Raw genomic sequence first — 12,325 nt, forward strand, 5'->3', positions numbered from 1 at the left:
TGCTATCAAATAGTTTCCCTATCCATGGCTATGTCCACAACCTCGAGCTCCTGTGGGTGTTCAAAACGTCCCGCTGGCCAAAATGCCACACAAGCCCGAAGCTGCAACAATACGGTCTTGTGCAACTGCAGTCTGGCCTTCTACTTGACTCTCTCCACTCGATGACTGGTAGCAGCCCTGACTTGACAACAAACAAAGAGCCCTTGTATGAGAGGGACTTTCATAGGTCCAGGTGGCTGGAGGAAGGAAGAAAGAAGGACCTTCAGGGCCTTCTGAATCCGTGTTCCCACTAGCCACAAAGACCGAATGCAAATGCTAGCAAATGCTCACAACACACATTTGTGCTGCCTGCACCAGTGGAAGTTTTCCACTTCTGGTCTCATTCATCTGCAGCCTCTCCGGCTCACAGGGTCTTTCTTTAGTCATGCTGTGCAAGCAGCTACTGTATATACCAAAAGTTAATTTTACTAACACACTTCAGTATGTTGCCGGAGGTGCAATAAATCACGAACCAATTTCCAATTTTGCTATGCCCTACTTGATAAGGACGCGAAGCATTCTATCCCCCAATACACATGTTTTTAAAGATGAGGATTAGAAGCAGGAACACACCTCCTGATGTGCAGTGAAATTTTAACCGTCCTTTTCGGGAGAAGTTGACCCCTGCAGGTCCTATTAGAATAAAACATCGACTTATGTTTTCTTTAGTTTGGATCTTGGGTCCAGAAGCTACCTACAAGCCTTTATGCTGCAGAACACCTCTTAAGAAGTGTTGTGGGTTTTTTGCAACTTCAGCAAATAAATTCTTTCAGATGAAGTACAAGTTGTGGGGACAGTTTTATTCTGAATTGAGCTGCATTTTTTAAAGTACAAAATAAGATCCATATTTATTTAAATATTCATACAGTCATATCCTTGGAGATAGATAAAGAGACTTTACTGTCCCTTTTATAACTTTTAATTTGAATATTTCCAATGTTAGCCCATTGTAGTTATGTGTTCATCTAATTATAATGGGGTGGTTTTGTTGTTTTGTTTGGGGTGAAGGGGTTTATATATTGAGTCAGAGTTCAGAAATTAGATGATGAAATTACCACTTCAAACTCATTAATTACCTTGCTGTTTTGTCTGTACTCAAAATGATAATAACAAAATACATTTCTTGAGATTATTTTGAGGTATAAATAAGATTATACATCATGAATTGGCAACCACCACAGTAATAACTGTTTTAGGCAGTAATCATCAATGGATGAGAAAGTATTAGTCTCAAAGAATGTTTCCACAAGAGACCTGGAGTTCATTAACATGCATGTGCACAAAGGATGCGAGCCGTCCTGCTGCAGTGACCTCCAGACCGTGGGCTACTATTTGCTGAAGTCTCTCTATGGGATGCTGCCATGGGCAACCTGCCTTCCCGACGGTGAGGCTATCATGAAGCTGAAAGAGAAGTTTCTTGACAACCCAGAGGCCTTCGTAGGACAGTACAGTTGCCGGATACATCCCTCAGAGACCCTGCAGGGAACCCTGAAGGAGCACCTGAAGGTGGTGATGGCCCTCAAGTACAATGAGAAACCACTCTATGCCATGCTGAGGATCAAACTGAAGCCCTGCTGAGGAATCCTCGAGTGTTGGCCTATGACTCCATGGACCTCCACAGGTGCCATAGAACTTTCAACTTCCAGTTTGAAATAGAAAAGAGAGAGAGAGAGAGAAGAACTGTGACTCCAGGCCTGCTCTAGATAAGCTTCTAGAAAGATCCCTCAAATGTGCATTTCTGCCACTTGCTTAGGAGATACTGCTTGTCAGGGAACCTGGCAGTTGGGCTCAAGGTAATGTGAATGGGCTCCTTCTGACTGTCCCTTCCTTTCAGCCAATGTCTCCCAGCAGCTGCTGGGTTATGAATGGAGAAGACTCCCAACTCCAGACAGGGATCGAGCTGGCCCCTTCAGTGGGACCCTTCCTACTACTGGTACCACTATGCTTTGGTAATAAATTGTCTCACTGAAGCTTGGGAAAAAAAAAAAAAAAAGAATGTCCCCACAAGAAATTGTAAGGATATCCACCCAAAAGCTGGTAGTAGTCTGGTGGTCAAAATAAGAATAGGGTAGGAAAATTTGAATGGAGGACACATATTACTTGAGTCTCAAAAAAAATATGGAGCTAAGTTTTAGAAAAAAAATCGAGGAAGTGGAGAATGGCCCAATGCAGCAAAGATCAAAAGAAGCCAAGGAACTAGGTTCTCCCCTATATCACATAAAGAAAGTATAACCCAAGCTACACATGAACTTATATTTTCATTTGGCTCCAATTTCTGTCTCTGGAAGGCATACACATGCAAGGAGGTTAAATGCCGTCAGGTAAAGAGGAGACAGAATATGAAGCAACAGGAAGCATACAAGGTTTAAAAAATCCTAGGTTTAAATCCACACCCTACCTCTTGCTAGAAACACACCTTTTGAAAGAAATAAACTTGAATAAGTAAATCAATACAATATATCAATATATTACACATATATTACTCTAGGACAAGATCTTTTTATTATTTAAAAATAAAAATTTTAAAGATATATAAAATCAGTTTGCAGAACAATTTGAAAATATTTAGAAAAGTTTAAAATATGCATATCACATGACTCAGCAATTTTATTCCTCAATATATACCCTAGAAAAATACACTTACATGAGGAGGGACATGCTCATTACTGTATTGTTTGTGGAAGGAAAAACTGAAAACAATCTAATAACATATCAAAAAGAATTAATTTATATATTTTAATATATTCAATTAGTGGAATACCATACAACTCTTTAAGTGAGTAAACTTTAGCTATACACGGCTATATGAATGACTTTTACAATACTAAGTGAAAAATCATTGCAGAAGGATATGTACAACATGATTTCACAAACATGTTTAAAAGCATTGCTATCTATTGCTTAGAATACATAAGTATATTACAAAAGTATAATAAGCAGGCATGAGAACCAAATTCAGAAAAGCAGTTACCTCTTGGAGGGAGACAGAATCAGAAAGAGCATTAAAATGCTTGAGTGATGAGAATAGAAAAGGTAAAGATGTACAAGTATAAAGGGCATATATATTTATTGGCTTTTTTTATTAAATAGAAGGGTGGAAACACATATGTTAACTCTACAGAGTGATACGGGCCACAGATATGGAACATTCCATTACTGCATTTCATACTATGGGCAGTATTTTGTAATACCTCCATAAAAATCCCATGAAATAGAGCCTAGTGCCATTTCAAATTCAGTTCAATTAAACTCAACAAATGTTGGTTGAATTTGTGCTACATTAGAGGTTAAGGTAGAAACATGAATAAGACTTAAGTTCCTGCCCATCTGTGAAAACAGCAAGTGTCTTCCAACATTACCCCCACTGTTTTCAAGGTGTGAAAAAATGTCCACACTATGAGAGCAACTCACAAAGACTAAGCAGATGTGCACAATGAGTAGAATTGCAATCAAATAAATCTCTCTACCAAGTTGATCTGGCACACCTTTGATGGTATGCATAATCATTATCATGCAACCTGATAATTAAGGATAATTGGTAAATAATTCATGTAAATTACTGTAATTGATACAGCTCTGCAGTTAAGCCAAGATTTCTAGGGTCAGCTAAGTAGAGAATAAACTCATCTTGGTTTCCCTGATGCAGCTAAGGGTGGAATAGCGTTAGGAACTCTGACTGGGGCAGAGGGTGAGGGGGTTGTCATAAATGAGAAATCATTCTGAAACAAAGGAATGTGGCAGAGAACAGGACCTAGGACAGGGCAAAGTGGGCACCGGGTGCCTTAGCAGCAGCAGAGAAGCAAAGAGCCCAAAAGGTAGCAGAGGAACTGAAACACAAAGTCCCTTTAAGAGAATAATATACTGGAACACTCAGGGAGTAATAGAGTTATGATTTCTGTCTTAATCTTGCGGTCCCAGCTTGTCTCCCTTCTCAGCTCATTGAGTAATGGAAAAAGTCCTGTGATAGAAGCTATTATGCTAAGTGAAATAAGGCAGACAGAGAAAGACAAATACCATATGATTTCACTTACATGTGGAATCTGAGAAGCAAAATAACTGAGCAAACAGAACAGAAACAGACTCATAGACACAGAGAACAGACTGATGGTTGGCAGAGGGAAGGGGGGTTGGAAGACTCAGTGAAAAGGATGAAGGGATTAAGAAGTGCAAATTGGTTGTTACAAAATAGTCCCAGCGAAGTAAGGTACAGCACAGGGAATATAGTCAATAATAGTGTAATAACTATGTGTGGTGCCAGGTACGTACTAGAAATATCAGGGGGAACACTTCGTAAAGTATATGATTGTCTAATCACTATGCTGTACATCTGAAACTAATACAAAATAATATTGAATGTAAATTGTAATTGAAAAATCAAGAAATACTTGTTCATTGGGAAAAGTTTAGAAATAAAATATGTATAATTTTATACTACCAAAAAAAGGAGGAAAGAAAAGTCTGATGAGTTTGCTGAGCTAAGAAATAGCCTGAGCAGGCCTTGTGTCCCAGCAGCATTTAGTGCAGGTCTTTCAGGCCTGGCCTAGTGATCATCTGCTCATCTAGCTTATTATCCCAGACTTGGTTAATCTCTCTATTTGCTTAAAACAAGATGTATATTCTAGGAATATACTTCAAGCACCTAGTGCCCTGGGCTCATTGCATTACAGTGTCAAGTAATTTGCCTGTGTTCTTGATGCCTAATGGTAGAAGTCCAATAACCTAGAGGTCCATGGAAGCCCTAAGGAAAAGATAGCCTTTCTAAGAATGTTGGAAGGCACAATTCTAGAGCCTTGGAAAGGCAGTGGGAGTGGGAATAGCAGAGGGTTCAGAAGAGGTGAGCTCCATTTGGCAGCAATGAGTGTTGTTCCTCTGTGACACCAGAACCTGTTTCGATGGTCTCCTAGGCATGGGTGGTAATGGGTCCACGCAGAACCAACCGCTAAAGATTTCCTAAAGAACACTTCCAGAACTCCAGCTCTATGGGATGTTAGGAGATTCAGTAATCAAATAAATTTTGAAGCCTTTGACTGAAATAAATATAAACACATTTTCATATTATAGGACTTCTCAGAGACATTGATATGTTAATATACACTGTGGAAATCCAAGGAAAGAACAGGTTATGCAATGTTTCCCAAATTTATATCAGATAATTTTGTAAAATACAAGTTCACATTTTCTCCATTCTTTCTTTTTTCCCTTCCACCATTAGAGGAAAAAGCAAGGGCTTCTTGATTTTTGTTTCCAAATCAAACACGGTTAAAAGAAAGAGAGGTCTGGGGGTCCCAAGAGCAGGGAAACATGCTTCCTATTCTCTCCCAGATCTCAGAGTGAGGTTCTTCACTGGGGTTTCCCACCTCACCACTAAGTATTAATATTATTTTTTAGCAGGTATGTTCTCCCTTTTTCCTACCTTCTCTTACTCCCCCCAATGGTTTTTCCTGCTATTACAAGCCATGATTACCCACTCATTTCTATACAGGGCAGTCATCTGGAATGAAGTGGTGAAGAAAGATATTGCCCCACGCACAGTACAGCAGCAGCCAGGGGCCCACCTGAGGGGACTGTGCAGGTTGGGAGAGTGAGCATCCCCACAGCAAGAAGTGTGGACAGGCATGTCCCCAAGTCGAGACACTCTATAAAAGTACAGAATCTTGACACAGCCCTTTGGAGGGAAAAGACAAAGGAAGTCCAACTATGTTCAAGTTGAAATTTCCCATCAATCCAGAGGGATAGCAAATAACAGTTGGTACCAGGCTGATTCACAGAAAACAATGAAATCTAGTACTTTCCTGTACAACTAAGTCTGTGCACTGAGATTCATACCTGCCACATCTGCCCATGCGCCCCTTTATCGTTAAGTATCCCACAGAACCAGTGTTTGACAGAATATACATAAGAAGATGCTGAAATAAACTATCCCATCAAAAAAGAGGAAAATCCTGACTGCTGTTCTTGACTCAAGAACTGTTGCCTCTACTGAAAAGCTGTGTCCCCCAAGTAAATCAGGAAGAGAATATCCAGAATCCCTTCTGTTAACATCCCCCAAATGCCCCTCAAGGAAGTGTGTTTATGGAGACTGTGATGTTTGAAACCCCATTCCTTGAAAAAAAAATTATTTTGAATGCCTGGTGAACAGCTAGAATTTTTTCACATAAATCCTAGGAAACACCAAAAAGATGCACACTGGAAGGGAAGGAAACCTTCAAGGGCAAAAAAAGTTGCTTTTTCTAACAGCTCACTGAGCCAGATCCGCTCAAGTCCATGGGTACCAACACAAGGAAGGGAACTCACTCCCTCGCACACTGGGGCCTTGGCTTTGGCTGCTCCCTCAGTCATGAGTGTGTAAAGATTGCATGGGGTGGTCCACAAAGCATTCGTGGCAAACATACCTGGTGGTGGCGGCTGCAGTGGTAATAGTGGAACCACATATTAACAAAGATAGATGGATTTTCTCTTGTAGCAAGCAACTTCACTGAGGGCCCAGTTATATTTTAAGCATGTTGAAACTGGAGTGTTGTTATAGTTGGTTACAGCAAGAGAAGCAAGGGATATCTGGGCTGGCAGACCACCAGCCCGACTCAGTCTCTAACTACAGAAGGGAGAGCATCTAATTAAATTTCTGTCTTCCAAGAGGCGTTTCAAGGTGTTAGACTATGGTAATAATGACTTTAGATATTATCATTCATTTGTCAGAAATAAATCTTCCTTTGGGCACCTCAGAACTGCAAATGAAGAAGAGGTTCTAATAAGATGAATTTCTATGTTTTTGGATGACATCTCAAGCCTGCATGAGATGTGATAGCATAAACACCTCTGACCCAGTGGCTATGATAGTATAAACACCTCTGACCCAGTGGCTATGGAGCTGATAATTTTTAACAATTCATTTCTTGTTATTTGGAATCTCTCAGAAGTACAGTAGTGCCTTGCCCTTTCCAAGATTCAAATGACTCCTAGGAAAATAATCCTTCTCTGACTATAGAATTATTGAGTATTAATTTTATTTTTAATAGTTATGTTCCCCCCATTTCCCACCTTCTCTTACTCCCCCCAGTGGTTTTTCTTGGGGTAACAAGCCACCGTTACCTTCTCATTTCCATACAGGGAAGCCATCTGGAATGAAGTGGTGAAGAAAGATATTGCTCTTTAAGAAATCTCCCTCCCCATTGAGGTATGTGAAATGCAGAATTGATATTTTTAGCTTTAAAGTCTCTTTATCAGATATCTGTCATTATCTACCTCATCGGTTCTGAAGAATGTGCAACAACATCAATAATTTTATGGCTTCCCTTGGAGCTCAAAGTAAGTTTAAAACCCATAAATTTTCTTCTGTGACCACCCCTCCTCAAAGCTGACAGCCTCAGAGTCCCATTTGGATTGTCTACAAAGCAGTTCAACTAGTGACTCTTTTTCTTTGTGCAAAATCTCAACTACAATACTGTGTTTAATTTCATCTTATCTAGTATTTGTTCCCTTGAACAATGGTTGTTGAAAATCAAACATGTGAGTAGGTATTAGGTGATCCTTTTCCAAGAGGCAGTAGAGCTCTGTGATCAAGCGAACAGACCAGGACTGGTCACATCCCAGCTCTGCCACCTACCAGCTGAGAGACCTGCACGAGTTACACTACCTCCCTGTGCTTCACTTCCCTCATCAAATGGGAATACCAAAGGGCCCACCTCAAAAAACTGTTGTGGGAATTAAACATCTGCTAAGTAAAACATCTATAACGGTGCCCGGGTCACAGTAAGCACTCAATTTTTAGCTGTGGTAATATTAATATTAATAATTTTGATTGTAAGTATAACATTAATAATATTATTATTATTCCTGATGCATGAAACCACCAGTGTTATTCTATGGGTGCTTCTGTAAATTATTCTGTCCTTTGTACAGGCAGTTACTAATTTTCATTACATGGACTGTTGCTACACCACTGAATTGATTCTGCCTGAGAAATGCCAATACTTCAAATCTCCCCATCTTTATCTATTTGCTTTTTGCAAATAGATAAAGATAGAACATGCATGTGTGAACAGCAAATGCCAAAGGCACACACCCAGTAATGAGAACGCAGCTTTATAATCATTCAGCAGACCTTGGAGAGAGGATTCTACCTCTCATTCACTGACTTTAGGACCTATTTCCAGAGGATGCATTGCCCTTTATAGCAGAGTTACCTGTGTTTATTATTAATGCAAAATAGCAATCCATGCAATGTATATATCTTTACAACATTCTTCCATGTAGAAGCTGTCTAGTAGATAACCAAACATAACACAAAGGAGGCCAAGCTCTGCAGAGCTGAACTACTAATCCTACTCCTGAGAATAAGAAATTAATTCAAAATAATAAAAAATTATATATATACACATGTATTATGTAATATATATACACATTTGCTGCCTGTGCAGCCAGCAGTAGGGGGATAATTAAATAAATGATGACACATCAATATGATAGATCATTATGGTGCAATTTTAAAATAATTATGACTGTGTAGCAACATAGAGTTAAGTAAGAGAAAAAACAGAACACAATATTTCATCTAGTTCATTACTCATTGTTTGTGAAAGAAAAAAATGGGAAAACTAAATGTCATCAATAGAAAAATAGTTTAATACATTATGATACATACATGCTAGCAAAATTTGCAGCCCTATTAAAAAGAATGAGGAAGAGCTAATGTACTGACATGATAAGATGACCAAGATATATGGTTAGGTGGAAAATACAAGTCCCAGGTCAATATGTGAAATAAGAGCCCATAAAATTGGGGGGGGCGGTGTAGACGTGCATGTATGAGCATATATGTAAATACAGAATCAAAGGTCTGGAAGGTTACATACGCAATGCTAATAAGGATTATATCTAGGGAGGAGACTAACATGAAATGGCTAAGGAAGACTAATATCCATTCTATGTCCTTCTATATTGTTGGAACTTTTCACATTAGCATTATTACTTTAATATTTTTAATAATTATAAACTTTATATTATGATTGTGTGTTACATGCTATTGAGTCAGCTCCAACTCACGGTGACAGTGATGCCCATAGGGGAGGGCAATCTGCTTAACTCAGTTACCAACTCAAATATTAATCACATCCAGAAATACCCACACACACACCCAGAATGTTTAACCATATGTCTGGTCACCCTGTGGCCTACTCAAATTGACACATAAAATTCACCATTATACCTACCCTATTCTTCCCTCTTTCATATGCCTTCTCCTGATAGCACTTTCTCAACAAATCCCTTTAACAGGAATCTCTACCTCAGGCTTTGCTTCTAGGGAATGTGACTTAAATCACCTACTATGTGCCAAAAACTTTAAATACCAACTATTATTCAATCTCCATGGCATAAAGCAATACATAATAGTGGGGGGTAAGTTATCATAACAAGTAACATCAAGGACATGGAAATGAGATATACCTTATCTCAAGATCTGGGTTTAAAATAGATATATTAGCTGGATAACCTTAGGCCAGTTATATACCTCCCTCAAGCTCAGTTTGTTCATCTATAAAATGGGACTATTTATGATATTCTAATACTTAATTGACTTGTGAAGATTAAATTGGCCCCTCGATAAGTATTTGTTGAGTAAATGGAAGGAGATAATGTATACAATGTTCATATATCAGCATCTGGTTCAGAGTAAAAGCTCAGTAAATACTGTGTCCTGATATTCAGATGTCAGTTAAAGCCCGCTTTAAATTCAGGTCAGCTTGGATCAAATGATTAAGACCTATGAAAATCTAAAGTTCTCACAAGCTTTCTGCAAATTCTCAAGGGCTTCCGTTCTCTTGATCTCTGCCTTGTGGGCACCCGTGTCAGTTCACCAAACAGACATAAAACCCAGGTCCCACCACACAACTGAACTTGTATGAAACCTTAGTGAGTATAGCAGACTTTATCAAAAATTGAGTCAGGAGCAGAAAAAGGCAAGCAGACTGGCTGATGGCATGAAAAATGAAGACCACTACAGCAACATACAATTTTAATAAATCCGGGAACATCACAGTTCTGAAAATGTCCTCTGGCCTACCAGCACCACACCTTGCCATTTCCGGCCTCCCTCCTTCTTGCGGGCCCCTCTCACCTCTCTCCTCCCTCCTCCCCTCCTTGCCCCATTCTTTTCCCTCTTCTACAAACAGTGAAGTTCTCCCAGGACATACTTACCCCCAACTCCTGTTTCCAGTCTTTCACAATGAAGTCTAAGGCACTAGGCAGGAAAAGGGCCTTTTCTTTATCCAGGCACACCCTCCTTAGAAAAGAGCTTTTATTTAAAAAAATAAAAATGTTGTTCCTGTAACACTAAATGTACAGATCCCAATGAGGATAAATATTTACTTACATTTTACAATTTCCTAATGAGTAAACTAAAACTGAAAGAGGTTAGCTCCCTTGAATCCAAACCAAAGGGCCGAGTTAGGATTTGAACCCAGATTTCCTTAATTCATGGCCAGTGCTCTCAAACGCTGCACTACCGAAAAACAACCCTAAGAGGCCATTTGGTACAATTCAAGTCTGTGCCCATGTTTTCAGGGGGCTTGGTCACAGTAGCATGAATTACTCAGCACAAACTATCAGACCCATTACAGAAACAATGCAACGAACATAATCTGCCATCTTCTATGAAGAGTAATTTTCCCATTCACTTGAGATACCATATTCTTTTGATTTTATTTTTTTCAGACAACTTTGTACATACAAGTTCTTAAAATGTCTTCTACTTGGAATTGTAGAATGGAATAACTCAGCGCATAATAAAAAACGTACTCAATAAATATTTGATGTTTAACTAAACGGAATGACAAAGTTTCAGTGGTATGCAGCAGCAGGCAGTGAGTAGTAGGAGGTGCCATTGTTGAAGAGCTTTTAATCCCAAATTCATTTGGGCCCAAAGAAGGTGCATTCATTCTTCATTATTTAATAATGGTCCCACAGACCCCAACCCATGCTTATCTTACTACACTTCTGTGAGGAGTAATTTTTTCCAAAGGATAAAACATTTATTTCTTTGTTTTTCAATGAAATTCCTCAAGTTATTTCAGGCCTTAACTAAAAAATGTTCCAATGACAGCAAGCTGAAAGCTTCAATAGTATTTATCTAAGATTAGATCTAAGGGTCAACATCAATTCTTACCTCACATCTGTATTGTGCTGTGTTTCAAAGCAATCACCACAATTCTGGAAATGTTTGCAAAGAAAGAAACATCCAGTGGCAAAATTTTTCATTTTACGAGCCCAAAGTGAAAATTAGCAAAGGGTCCCTCACCCCCGACCCCGTGAGGGCCACTGCTCCCTGAAAAGTCCTCATAGCCCATCAGACCCTTCGGTGACTTTCCTGAAAAGTACAAAAACCTTTTAGTTACTGTCTTAAAAGAATGTTCCCATGACATTCAGCCTGCTTTCATCTCAACTGTGCCACAAATCAGCACTGGCTTTGAGTGAGTCATTAAATAAGCCTCAGTCTCCTTCTGGGTAAAATGAGAGGCTGACACGCTCACTAGAGCTCCTAGTGCTGATACTTAATGACCCAGTCAAGCTCAAAGAGAGGGAAGATGTAAACTATAGTGCAGTCGCCCTAAAGGCTGTTTCTCAGAAGCTAGAACTGCTGGTGGCGACACCCACCCCCCCCATCTCCATCTCTAGACTTGGGTTTCCCCCTAAGCTGTGCAGGGTGGGTCCCACACAGGGATGAGGAGCAGAGGCTGCCACCCAGGCCTTGCACAAGCACAGGCAGAGCAACCTCCACCCAGAGAGGCTGCCTCTTTTTAATTCACTCAAAGGACTTGTCTGGGCTCCTTTGAAAGGAAAAGCAGCAGTTCAGTGAAAATGTACCTTTGGGTACTAGCCTATCTGGTAAGAGAAAGAAAAGCTCAGATACAAGAGGGTCTTATCCATTTCTTCCACTTGAACAGCAAAACCAACTTTAAAGAAATGAAAGAACTGTCCCCTTACAAAGATTTGTGAGAAAAATCAATAAAGGGTTTTATTGGTGAACAAGCCTCAGAAGATACTGAGAATTGGATTCAGATGATACATCCATAATTTCAAAGGCTTTTCTGATGTGTGTCAGACAGACCTTCTGAATACTTGCCCCCACAGTCTCGCCCTTCAGCCTGGTCATTACACTTTCCTTCTGTTTTAAGTCTCTCTCTTAACCCTGGTGCCACAGATAAACCCAGGAATGTTCAAGAGAAGTCCAAACCGCAGTGAATGAGCCCAGCCTGCCACATCTGAGACCAGGGATGCGAAAAGTCAGGAG

This window comes from Furipterus horrens, unplaced genomic scaffold (genome assembly GCF_987537825.1).
Source record: "Furipterus horrens unplaced genomic scaffold, mFurHor1.1.pri manual_scaffold_5, whole genome shotgun sequence".
NCBI classification, from domain to species: Eukaryota; Metazoa; Chordata; class Mammalia; order Chiroptera; family Furipteridae; genus Furipterus; species Furipterus horrens.